Source organism: Bos indicus x Bos taurus, chromosome 10, assembly GCF_003369695.1.
Source record: "Bos indicus x Bos taurus breed Angus x Brahman F1 hybrid chromosome 10, Bos_hybrid_MaternalHap_v2.0, whole genome shotgun sequence".
NCBI classification, from domain to species: Eukaryota; Metazoa; Chordata; class Mammalia; order Artiodactyla; family Bovidae; genus Bos; species Bos indicus x Bos taurus.
This window is the reverse complement of record NC_040085.1, coordinates 95,234,182-95,247,497: the sequence shown is the minus strand read 5'-3', so window position 1 is coordinate 95,247,497 and position 13,316 is coordinate 95,234,182. Positions and strand designations below refer to the sequence as shown.

Here is a 13,316-nt window from a genome sequence, read left to right as displayed (position 1 = left end):
CAGTTGGAAGAAGAGATTTTCAAGATAGGTGGTTAGCCAGGGAGATTTAGAGTCACACATCTCAGACAGATGCCCGTACAAACTGGGGATTTGGAAAGGAGATCATGTTCTATGACAGGGTTTTCCATAAGATAAAATGCATTTCTATTATAAGTATTATTCTAAACCAGAAAGAATGGATAGTGAGTGTAGACAGAGGCAGGGCAGGGCTTGGGTGTGGAGAGGGGTAGGTAGCAGCTGGGGGAAAGGGTCAGGCTTTTGGGAATACCAGAAAGTAAGAACACAAAGAGAATGGTAGAAGCAGCAGAGTTATTACCAACCTTAAATACAGAAAGATCATTTTGCCAGAGTACAATTCAGACAAAAAGTGGACAAGTTATTTTTAAGTATTCAAGACAACTAGAGTCATTGATCCAGAGCCTATTTTTCACATCTTGATGCTGGAATTCATTTTGGTATGGTTTTATTTTTAAAAATATATACCTATTTTGTTTATGCTTGTTTTTTCAGACCTGGAAAATTTATATTCGTGGATAAAAGAAAGCTGACGATAAGGTCAGTGATTCATCACAGATAATTATTGAGAAACTAACCTCGGAGACCAAGGACAGAGCTGGAGGATTCAGTGGGGGAGGGGCAATGCAGAGGGAGGGAAGGACCTAAGTGCTTAGAAGGGAGACTATGGTAAATGCTGAAGACTAGTCCATTTAACGTCTTTCTCAGGGGATTTTTCTGAGTACATGATGAAGCAGGAGGCAAACATTTAAAGCCAGTCTGTGTCATAAGGAAAAGTCACGCCAAGATACGGTTTCCTTTTACGGCTATGATTACCCTACAGGTAGATGGGGGTGCTTTAGACCTAGTGAGGCCAGACTTAAGCAAGGCACTTGACAAAGTCCAAGTTCTGTCCTCATAATCAAGTCAGGGAAACAGAAGCAGCAGTGGCAAAAGCTAATCCTTAGACTAGTGCTGAAACAGTTGCTTAAGAGCAGCCTAGGAAGCTGTTAAAGGTCTGAGATGCCTGTGCCACGGCCCTTTAGATCCTGGAGTGGATTCCGGAGGTCAGGTTTTGGTAAGCGCCCCAGATGACGCCCATGAGCAGACAGGGATGACATCTCTGAAGGAAGCTGACTGACAGACCAAAGGCAACCTGAAGAGAGATGTCCCAAGGTTCCATGCATGCTCCATTCCAGTCAACACTCTCATCAATATCTCAGATAAGAATGAGAAGTTGATCACATTCGAGGATAACATGAAACTGGACAAGATGGCAGAGTTAGCATCCCAAATGATTTCAGCCTAAGTTTGACAAGATAAAAACCTAAGATTAGGTTAAAATAAGATTGTCAGTGAAATTTTCACATCACCTACAACTTCAAGTCACAGGAGAGACCTCCAAAATTCATTTTATTATTTGTAATTTTAGAAAGTCAATGAAAAATAATGCAGGGATCTGGCCTGGTCAGAGGTCTTTCAGCCTGGGCAGGAAGATGATTATGTATAGATAGACGTTGGGAGACAGAGAATCAATCATGTGGTCAATTTGGCACATGAATGGGGAGTTAACAGATTTCTATGAGCAGACTCAGGGAAAAAGACATAATGTGTGTGCCTTGAATCCAAAAATGTAGATACATGGCACACCACTCTTAAAGTTATGGAATCAAGTATTAAAAAGGTGTACTGCATCTCATCAAGGTCCTGATTAAACACTCTGGTTATTAGTTAACTAGGATGGTACTTGCCCTCCTTAAAAGGTAAGCATCTTACAGTCTCAGAATTGAAAACTGAGTAGAGAAATATCATAGAAAATTAAAACCCAATAATACTAATATTTTTGCATCAAGAAAAGTTAAAATACAATATTTTACATACTTATGTTTGGGAATTACCTTTGACTGACAGCTTTGTAACTTCAATGTAAATTGTCTGAAGTAATCGATTCAGATGTCTGGTTTGCAGTGGAATTCTTACTAACTATATAATACAATATTTCAACATTTAACTCATGGTTCATGATATTTATAAACTCAATTTATTAGATTTATATGAAATACTCAGTACTTGGAAAGTCTGCCAATCAGGCAATCAAATTAAATGGAAATAAAATATATTAAATTTATATATGCAATGTAAAATATGTGAAAGTATTTAATTAACTAGTTTTAAATGCATCAAATATTGTTCAAAGGCCATTAGAGTAACTGCTAAAACTGCTAGGCACAACTTGAATAACAGGATTTATAAACTGAATCTAGAACCTGAGGAAGAATGAGGTTATTAAAAAGTAGTGACTTTAATAAAGTGAATATCAATCTTTGAAAACAAAATCAACACCTGAATAGTCTTTTATACATAGACAAGCTAGCCTTGAGTGAACCAAAATCTCACATCAGCTTGTCCAAAGTTGGGATGGCCCAGCAGCAAGTGTGAAAATGATGAGGGCTGGAGGCTGAGTCCTTGAAGCTCCACTGGTCTCAGGACGCTGAGTGTGCTGAGAGCAGCTGCAGTCTTGGGACTGAGCAGAGAGGTCCGTGTTCAGAGAGGGAGCCCATCACTTCCCTCCACTCCACACGGGTCAGGTCCCTTGGTGTGTCCTCCTCACTCTTGTAAACCTATCTCTAGAACCACTTGTTGCTGGCTGTCCTGAGCTGTTTGATCATTCACTGAGGTTCTTTTTAGTTTGTTTTTGTAGATAATGCAGATGTTTTAGCAGATAATAGAAACGGGTGAGATTAGTTGTCTCCCTACAAAGTCACTACTAAGTCATAATGAAAGCAGGTCTCCAAACAAATTCTTCCACATGTCTATCAGACGTCTAATAAGCAAACATCTATCAGTAAATAAGCACAAAACAGTTCATACAATCTATCCTTTTATGTCATCTGACCATACTTTTCAAGGAAAAGTTTCTAGAGGCAGATTCAACAATATTCTAGTGGCAGAAGTCTGTGCTTCTTATGGAGGAGCTGGCTTCCAACACTGGCAGGGCTCTTATGAAGGCATGGGCTCAGACCCGTGAGGCAGCTTAGCAGAAACTAAAAAAAAGCCTGGGCTCAAATATTGGCTGTCCCCATTCACCAACTTGGGAATTTTACAAAATCTCTCTGCCTTCCATTTCTTCATCTATAAGGCAGGAATAATTGAAAAAAAAAAAAAAAAACTACCTATTTTTAAGGTTGCTGTGGGAACTAAAGGCAATAATGCATATAATATACACAGTGTCAAACAGGCAGCACTCATTAAATATAAACATATATATATTAAATATAAACTATGATTGTCATTGTTCTGTGTAATTACAGAGAGAGAACTAGAGTTTACGGGTAAGAATGAGAAATAAGAAAATAATCAATTCAGAAAAAGAATTTTCTGGCAATTATAGTATTACAAAAATAGATGAAGCTATCTTTTGCTGAAATAAATTCCTGTCAAGGTCAGTATTCAAGATGAAACTGTCTGTGGACTTATCAGAGGTTTATCTAAGGTTTCAGAGGAGATTCCTGCTGAGGGTGGAAGATTAGATATACAGAGGTCTCTGTCCTTCTCTCCAGCACACAGATTCTGTAATATGGGCCCCTTTTCTTTTCTTGTAAGTGTAATTGAGATGTGATTATCCACGGGTGGTCACAGAAGGGTTCTCTAGCCTTGCAGTTTTACAGACCGAGAAGGTTGGTCTGGAGAAATCACTTTTTCTTCATGTCTAACTCTCCTTTTTAAGAAAAATGGTGCAGTGTTCTTTTGCTGCACCCTTATTCCTGTTACAAGCAGTGTGATTTCCTGCTTTCATGTTTCTCTCAGGTGAACCAAACGTCCACCAGTCTGACATCCCCCGTTCTCCACTTTGCAGCTGTAGTCACACACACCCTCAAACAACCCTCATTCTCTACTTGTTTGAAAAGATACAATAGGACCTTGTTTCTGGGATTAAAGTAGTGCCCTGGGCTACTTCTCTAGCTTTCTGCCATTTGTATTTCTAAGCCATTTGATTCTTGCATGATTTTTGTATATTTACCCACCCCTGGGCCCCTTCTCTCCTCTGAGAAAGACTACAACTAGCCCTTGATTTAGGAAGTTCCTGCTGTAATGCCTCTATCTGTACAGATATCACTTTCTGACTTCTCCCAGGCTTAAATCATGAATGGTCCTTATCTCTGACCTTGCCTGGTTATGTGTGCTCATTCTCCCCATTTCTTGGTTATCAGTTCAGTTGCTCAGTCATGTCCGACTCTTTGCGACCCCATGGACTGCAGCACGCCAGGCCTCCCTGTCCATCACTAACTCGGAATTTACATTTCACCTCAGAATTCCCCTAACACCCAAATCTGTTACTTTTACTCCATGTTTTAAAAATTTACAATCAATTTTTAACCAGCTCATGTTTCCTGTGCCCATTGCTTCATGCATGAAGAGTTAGAGGAATCCCTTGATTCTTGATGAGTAGACTAATCATAAAATAATACAAATGATTTATAAACATTTAAAAATGTTCATCCTCCCTAATAGGAAAAAAAGGCCGGTAGAGGCAATGAAGTACTATTTTACTCTTACAAAATGAGTTGGTAGGAAACCAGGCAAATACTGCAAATCTGGTGAGTATACCCTAGGACAGGCACCTGTGTCTACCCTGTTGATAAGAGTGTAACTTGATACCAGCTTTTGAGAAAGCAGTTTGGCAAAATATAATAAGGAAACATGACCATATATATTTTTGGGGGCAAAGAGGTTCATCACAGCATTATTCAGAGTGTGAAAAATAAGGTAATTGATAAGAAAGTTCACCATAACTGAATATTTTGCAGCCATTCAATCTTCTTTATTCCTATACTTTTTAAATTAAACTTTTTATTTTGAGATCATTGTACTCTCACATGCAGTTGTAAGAACTAATGCAGAGGGATTTTATGTACTCTTTACCCAGTTTTCCCAGTGATAATATCTTGCAAAACTGTAGCACAGTATCACGATCAGAATGCTGATGTTGAGACAGTTAAAATGCAGAAGGTTTCCATCACTATAAGGATCCTTCATGTCATGCTTTTAATCACTTGATCATTCCCACGGCCTCTTTTTAGCCCCTTATCTGTTATCTATTTGTCCACTTTTTGCCATTTCAAAGAAGTTATATAAATAGAATCATACGGTACGTAAGTTTTTAGGATTGGCTTTTTTTCACTCAGCCTAATTCTCTGGAGATTCATCCAGGTTGTTGCATTTATCAATAATTCATTTCTTTTTATTCCAAGAGTAGTATTCCATGATATGGGTATACACAGTTTGTTTAGCCAGCCCTTTGAAAGGCATCTGGGTTGCTTTCACTTTGAGGGAATGATGAATCAAGCTGCCGTAAACATTCAGGCTTAGGTGTGTTTATATGAACAGAGCTCTGCATTTCTCAAGAGATGTGCAGTTGCTGGGTCATACGTTAGTTGCATGTTTAATTTTTTAGGAAACTGAGAAGCTTTTCCCCAAGGACTGAACCTTTTCCCCCTCCAGCAATGTAAGAGTGCTGAGGTTTTTCCTCACCCCCACCAGCATTTGGTGTTGGTACCATTCTTATTTTAGTTATTCCGATAGCTGTATAGTGGTATCCCATTGTGGTTTTCATTTGCATTTCTCTAGTGGCTAATGATGTTGAATAATCTTCAAATCTTATTTGCCATCTGTATATTCTCTATGTTGAAATTCTTTTCATGCGTTTTGTCATTTTCTATTTGGATAGCTTGGTTTTTTACTATCGTATTTTGTAAAACTGAGATATAAGTAATATATCATAAAACTCATCCTTTTAAGATGTACAATTTAGTAGTTTTAAGTATATTCAGAAGATTGTATAACCATGACACTTTATATAATTCCAGAATATGGTAATCACCCATATTTATTAGCAATCACTTTCCATTCTCTCCTTCCTCGACCCTGGCAACTTCTAATCTACTTTCTATTTTTCTGCATTTGCCTATTTGGGATATTTAATATAAATAAAATCATATAATATATAACTTTATGGGACTGATTTGGGTATAAGGTGTTCAAGGTTCATCCACATTGTAGAGGTATCAGTGTTTCATTGCTTTTTTATTGCTGTACAATACTAAACTGTATGGATATATCACATTTTGCTTGGCTAGTCATCAACTTATGGACATTTAAGTCATTTCCACTTTTTGGTGAACATGAATAATGCTGCCATGTACATTTGTTCTGTGTACACATATTTTCAGTTCTTTGGCTATACACCTAGGTGTAGGATTGAGGAGTAGCATGCAGGTTCTATATTTAACACTGTGTTACATTCCCAACAGCCACTTATGAGCATGTAGGAAATACAAAGATTAAGGAAGAGGCTCTGCCATCTCAGACAAGCTATTTCATTGTGGGCAACTAATTGTCCCTGAGCCGAGCTAATGACTCTGACCTCGCGTCGCATCATTGCCGCGGAGCCACATGTGAAGAGATATAAGTGACAGTCACTCAAGAGTCCTACACAGACAATGAGCAAGCGGCTATTTTTCACACTCTTCCCAGGAGCTGCTACCACACTTTTTAAATGTCCCTCGGAGCTAGTCCTCCTCCACAAGAACGCACATCAAATGCGCTCTCATTATCACATCTGACAAAGCAGATCCTAGCTGTTAATGACAAATTAGAGCATACCAGTTACCCTTCTCTCCAAGAAAGTGGTGCCCCTCAGCTCTGCAGGGAACACTTGTTTTTCGGAAGATGGCTTTGGGATTTGGAGGAGTGAGCTGGGGAGGTGGTTTCCGCAGAGGCCTGAGGAAGTACCCTTGCTTGCTCCCCTCTCCCAGATATCCAGAATCTTAGGCACAAACAGCCCAGGGAGAGGAGGGATTGGGAGGAGGTCTACGGCCTCTGAGAAAAGACGTGATTGTCTCCTGTCTTCTCGTGGCCCCGAGAAAGGCACTGGTGAGGAGCCTAAGCAGACTTGGGTGCAGGGCACATGGGGCCCTGCAGCAGCTACCGGGCCAGCAGTGGGGCCCCCAGTGCCTCGGCTGAGCCACGTCACAGGCCACCCTGATGGCCAGCACGCACACAGTGCTTCCTGACGGAAGCTTCCGCCCTTGAGCCTTCCCACACCGCGGCTACCAGGATCAGCCACAAACAAGGGTTCTTCTAAGCGGGCAATAGGGGTGGTGAAAGCTCCAGAAAACAGATCCCGAGGAAACTGGCTAAAGGAATGGAGGCAGTTCTGCCTGGAAGAGTGAAAGGCAGAGGAACAGGACATGAAAGGCTGTTGTGTGGAAGCAAAGAGCCCACTTAGTTTCTGTAGTGCTGAGAACTCAGCTAGGACCAAAGGGTGGGTGGAAAGTAAAAGTGTTGGGCTCAAAAAGGTTCCAACTAGTAATTAAAGCTGCCCAACTTGAAGGAATCACAAATTAATGCATTCTTAAAATGCTCTATTCCATGAGGCTTTCACATAGCCACATGGGTCTCTCAGTGAAATAGCTAAGCTGTCTATTAATGGCACTGTGTGCTGTGAGAGGGAATAGATTAATTGTGTATTGCCTCTATGTAGCTATGCTCAGAGGTAAGCCTAATGGACACATTCATGATAAAAGAAAAAAAGACCCTATTTTCTACTCTAATGTTCTAAGGGCTTTTCTCCAGGGCTGCTGGGGTCCCAAGGACTCGAGGGTTAGAAGCCTGCTGTACAATCCCACTTCTCACCGATCCGGGTCCCCCTCTCCTGTGACCACTGTTGCGGCTGGACAGAGATATACCAGAGTGTTTAAAAGACTCTGGAAGAAAAGGATTATCACTAAAGAGATTTGCCCTTGAAAATCAAATGAAAGAAGTAAAGGCTCTAAGAATAATTACCGACTTAATGAATTTGCAGCCCAGGTAGACCCATCCCTGAGACCTTCCTCCTATTTCCCTTTGCAGTCAGGGGCTTGGGGAACCAGGTAGTCTCCGTTTTTCTTTCCTTTCCCCATGTTCCCTGGGAGCCTTGTTCCCTGAAGCGCACTAAGTTCATGGCCAGCAAACGTCAAAGCTTCTCCGTGCAGAATAAAGGGAGAATTCAGGCATTGTGGCTGGGGGAGAAGTACTTCTGGCCAAAAGTGAGTTCCTCAAAGCCCAGGATAGAGGTGGTTATCTAGTTCAGAGATATTAAAATATTTTTGTTCTAAAAAAAGAGAGACTCTTGGGAGTTCCCTGGTGGCCTACTTGTTAGGAACTGGTGCTTTCGCTGGGGAGGCCTGAGTTCAATCCCTGGTCAGGGAACCATCCCACATGCTGTGCAGGGTGGCCAAAATGCAAAAAAATTAACATTAAAAATTTGGAAAAGAGAATCTTAATAGAGTATTTCCATCATGCAATTTCTAAGCTAACAGTAAAGTTTTTCATCCTAAGTTTAAATACTTTCAAAGGTTATAATTTGAAACACTTCTAACATAAAAGTTGAATTTCTTTCATGAATGTATGCAATCAAGTCTAAACACCGTGGCAACTGATAAGCCATAATTTCATTTTTAAAAACAATTTTTTAACTTGCAGAAATTTGATGTTTTTTTCATGAACTTAAATTTTTATTCCAGTTCCAAGAGTTGTAATTAATAATACTTTTATAAGACTTTATTGATTACCCTATCACATTTATCTGCAGTAAAAAATGTATCTAAATTTAAAAACTTTTATGTTCTGTGATCATAAAACTGTAAGCATTAAAACAAGCTGGTTGTATGAATTAGCGTTATTAGCAATTCACTACTAACTAAAACTATATTAATATATTATATTTATTATTAAACACAAAAGTTTAAATTAGAATGAAAATACACCTTAATAAGATGATAAATTTTTTCAATTAGTTCAAGCATCTGTAGATGAATATTAATGCTAAAATGAGACACAGGTTCTCATCAATTCTATTTCTATTGTATGTTTTTAAGCTATAAACTGTAGGAACTGAAAATGTTTTATGATAGTAATGTAATATAACTCTTTGAACTCCTTCCATGTTATATGCCAAAATTCATATGATGATCTACTATCAAAACATATTTTTAATCTTCTTTCACCTGACAACTTGATTAGGTGCTTCTGCATTTTTTTAAATAAGCAATGAATTGGAAAGCACCCTGACTTGCAAAGGGATTTGTTCTCATCATTAAAATCTAATTCACTTTCTCAATTTCTGGGAAGAAAGATCTTTGCTAATTTATCAAATGATTTATCAAATTTATCAAATTCTGGGAAGAAAGATCTTTGCTAATTTATCAAATGATTTATCAAATGATTGTTAATTATGTTGTAATACTTTCACCTAAACCCACCTTTTAAAATCCCATGTCTTCAGAAATGAAAGGAATAATAGATAGATATTAATTTCATTACACTTTTGCCAAAACAATGCTTTTTGATAAAATATTTTTATCACATTTCTTGCCTTAACCATATTATCATTACCTTAGAGTTGCAGATTTAGCCCATTAACAGAACTTGTCCATCACAAACATCATTGGCAGAGCCAGTCTTCACTGTCAAACCTATTAGTCAAATCAGATACATTCTCTGTAGAACAAAACTTTGAATTCATTTTTCAATTCAGATAGTTATGTTGAGGATTATTATAAAAAATGAATGAGCATTAAAAGTCTACATTGTGAAACTGACCACTGAAACCAATCATAATTAAAATGATATGAACCTAATATAATTAATTATTCCATGTTTAAATAAGTTATAAAAACAAAATTATCCTTACACTTTCTTCAGTCAAGTAAGAATGATGAAAGGCATGACATGTCTCTAGTAAAACTGAATGAGGCTATTGAATGCTGCTGACTGACTTTGGAGGATAAATAAGAACTTGTGAAAAAACGGGAAGCGCCACAAATAATAGAAGGGTTTTAGGCTTCTAATCAGTCTAGCAGCACACTAATATTTTTGATGATGTTATGAAAAACATATTAAACATTTTATAAGATAGGATATGATGAGAATTGACTTGACTATAATTGAAACAAGTATTTTATGCTATGGTTTGATACCACAGGTTTTGACAGTTTTATTAACTAATGCACATCAAGTCTGAAAGAGACCATATGAAAATTTTTTAATCCTTGAATTTTACTCATTTTTATTTTGTAAAAATTGAGTATTTTCAAAAGGCATCCTGATTACATTTAAAATAATCAGCAATGCAAACTTATACTGCTGTCGCTGTTCTAGGTACTTTCTTCCCAGGTAAGAAATATCCTAGGGATAAGTATGGAGACCAGTGGGGAAAAAGTGCTTAAAATCACATGAACAAGCCATTTTGGGTATTCAGTGTTTCCTATTGATTTTCTCTTTGCTTCCGCCTCTTAGGACTCTCCCTTAAGGGTGAGGCATTTTTTGACAAGAATCAGGAGGAGAAAGCATTAAATAAAAATTGTCATTATTTCCATCACTGCATTTTACCAATTATCTGAATTCTGAAATCCCGTGAATCCAAACACCTCATTTCTGTTTTCTAATCTATCACTTTGAATGTGTATAAGAAAGGAAAGCCCAAAGCATAATGGATTTATGATTAATCATTAAAGGAACCTTCCTCTTTGCCACATCTACGGTTTTTGTGTCATATTAAGGACAATGTCTTATATTAAGAATTGGTATGCGTGAGACCTATATCTTTTTTAAAATAATGTGGAGAGGACTATTATAAACATAGGCTCATTCTCAGCAGAACAATCTCAGGAAGGAGTCCAGTATGCATAGAGGATCTAGAAATGAGTTTCCTTAAAACTATCTATGAGCATAGACTCCTGGGAAAGACTTCACATGCCCTGAGGTACACATACCCTGGTTTGAGGACCATGCATTTTTCAGACCTATATGTAGCCTAACCTGACCCAGTCCGAGGTGTTTTAGCCTGGAACGCTCAGTCAATGGGGGAGGGTAACTCAAAAGTTGAGAAGGGCCTGGAGATGCAGAGGGAACTGCAGCAGCTCTGTCTGGGGACCAGTAACAAGAAGCCTCTGTTTCCAGTCTGGCCTTCACAACTATCAAACAAAGATCTTAGAAGGTCCTTTGACCATTTGTGGGTGTAAATACGCACATCAGCATCTCTGAAATTAGAAGATTCCTGTTGCAAACTCACGTGCCAACAGAGTGAGGCAGGGGAGGTAAATGAACAAAGCAGACAGGGTACGAGAAGATAAGCAGGATGAGGACTGGATGTGTGAGGGGCCATGCCTCATCAGAGATGGAGGCTGCTACTCAGCTCTCATTTTTCAAGGGGAGCCCCAAACCTGAATTTTCATGTGAAATCTTCCAATTTGTAAATGGTGGAAATTAAATCAACAATTTTATAAAACACATTTTGCAGGCAAAACAAGTCTGCAGGTTATATCTAGTCCATGGTTTTTGGTTAGCAATCTCTGCCCAAAGTCCACAGGGTAATATTTTTACCTCTAGAGAGAGAACAAAGCACAGTCTTTAATCAGGTTGGGCCTCCTGCTCTGACTCTGGCTAGTGCTCCAGTTTCTTAGCTCCACTTCAGCAGTTTATTCAGTTCGGTTCAGACACTCAGTCATGTCTGACTCTTTGGGACCCCATGGACTGCAGCACCCCAGGCTTCCCTGTCCATCACCAACTCCTGGAGCTTACTGAAATTCATGTCCATCGAGTCAGTGATGCCATCCAGCCATCTCATCCTCTGTCATCCCCTACTTCTCCTGTCTTCAATCTTTCCCAGCATGAGGGTCTCTTTCAATGAGTCAGTTCTTCGCATCAGGTGGCCAAAGTATTGGAGTTTCAGTTTCAGCATCAGTCCTTCCAATGAATATTCAGGACTGATTTCTTTTAGGATGGACTGGTTGGATCTCCTTGCAGTCCAAGGGACTCTCAAGAGTCTTCTCCAACACCACAGTTCAAAAACATCAATTCTTCAGTGCTCAGCTTTCTTTATAGTCCAACTCTCACATCCATACATGATGTGGAAACCATATGGAAAAACCATAGCTTTATTAACCCTGAACAAGTTGTAGCTGATTTTCACAACATGGATCCTACAAATTTACATTGAAATGCATGGTCAATTATCTAGTGTTTCAAGCTTCATAGGGAACGAGGGAGTTGTCATCATCAAACCCAAGCCATTGAGTTGGATGGAACTTTAAACATCATTTATTCTAGCATCCCTGTTTTGATAGCTTCCAATAACAGTTTCTAAATATTCTTTTGAAAGTCAATAGCACTTAGGTTAAGAAACAGTATTATAGTTCCTGGATGCTCTCCTCTTCTGCCTTCAGTCTCTGGAGCTCCAAGGATTGCAAAACTTCTTCAATCAAAGAAATAACTATGAGTCTTCAGCCCCCGGCCTACGATTACCCTGAGGCTTTAACTTCAGATGGTGTGCTGGTTTTCAAACGTGTCCACAAATTTTTTGATACTCCTCCCTTCAGGAGATAGAGCTTAATTCCCTCTCCATGACTGTGAGCTATACTTAGTGACTCGCTTCTAATGAATAGAGTATGATGGATGATGGTGACTTCTGAGAACAGGTCACAGGCATTATGGCTTGCTCCCAGCTCTCTCTTAAATTACTCACTGTGGGGAAAGCCAGAGGTCATGAGCACACTTGAGTGGCCCTGTGGAGAAGCCCATGCGTGGGAGAACTGAATTCTCCTGCCAACAACCATGTGAGCGAGTGACACTGGGAGCTGACTTTCCAGCCCTGGTTAAGCCTTCAGATAATTGCAGCCTGCTGACCTCTTGACTCCAAACCCAGAAGAAATGCTGTGCCATAGCCACTAGCTCAGCTGCTCCTGACCCCTGACCAACGGAATTCAGGAGACAACAAACTTCTGTTGTTCCAAGGTGTCAAGTGCAGTTGTTAAGTTAGGTGGCAAAAGATTAATATACAGGGGCATCAAGCAACCCAGACTACCATCCCCCTGGCCTGGCCTCATCATGTTTTCTGAGTTTAACAAGAGCAAGAAGGCAAGATGTAACCCCTCACAGCTGTGATAACACATACACGTGATGGGAGCCTCCTGAGTGAGGAAAATGGTAACATTATAAGATGAAAGGTAATTGTATTTGAAGAGCACTTCTCTTACATTTAGAAGTACCAACCTCAGGTGGGATTACCAAAACAGTGTCAGATCAGATCAGTCGCTCAGTCGTGTCCGACTCTTTGCGACCCCATGAATCGCAGCACGCCAGGCCTCCCTGTCCATCACCAACTCCCGGAGTTCACTCAGACTCATGTCCATCAAGTCAGTGATGCCATCCAGCCATCTCATCCTCTGTCGTTCCCTTCTCCTCCTGCCCCCAATCCCTCCCAGCATCAGAGTCTTTTCCAA

The 13,316-nt window shown here is 39.5% G+C and overlaps 1 long non-coding RNA gene across 2 annotated transcripts in view; it reads right to left on the bottom strand.

The window, feature by feature from the left end:
* LOC113899207 overlaps positions 1–11,592 on the bottom strand; it is a 47,648-nt gene extending 36,056 nt beyond the window's left edge. For both annotated transcript variants that reach the window (XR_003512867.1, XR_003512868.1), the window contains exon 1: positions 9,430–11,592. This is a non-coding gene — a long non-coding RNA (uncharacterized LOC113899207). The remainder of the gene's footprint in view (positions 1–9,429) is intronic.
* Between the last annotated feature and the right edge of the window lie 1,724 nt (positions 11,593–13,316).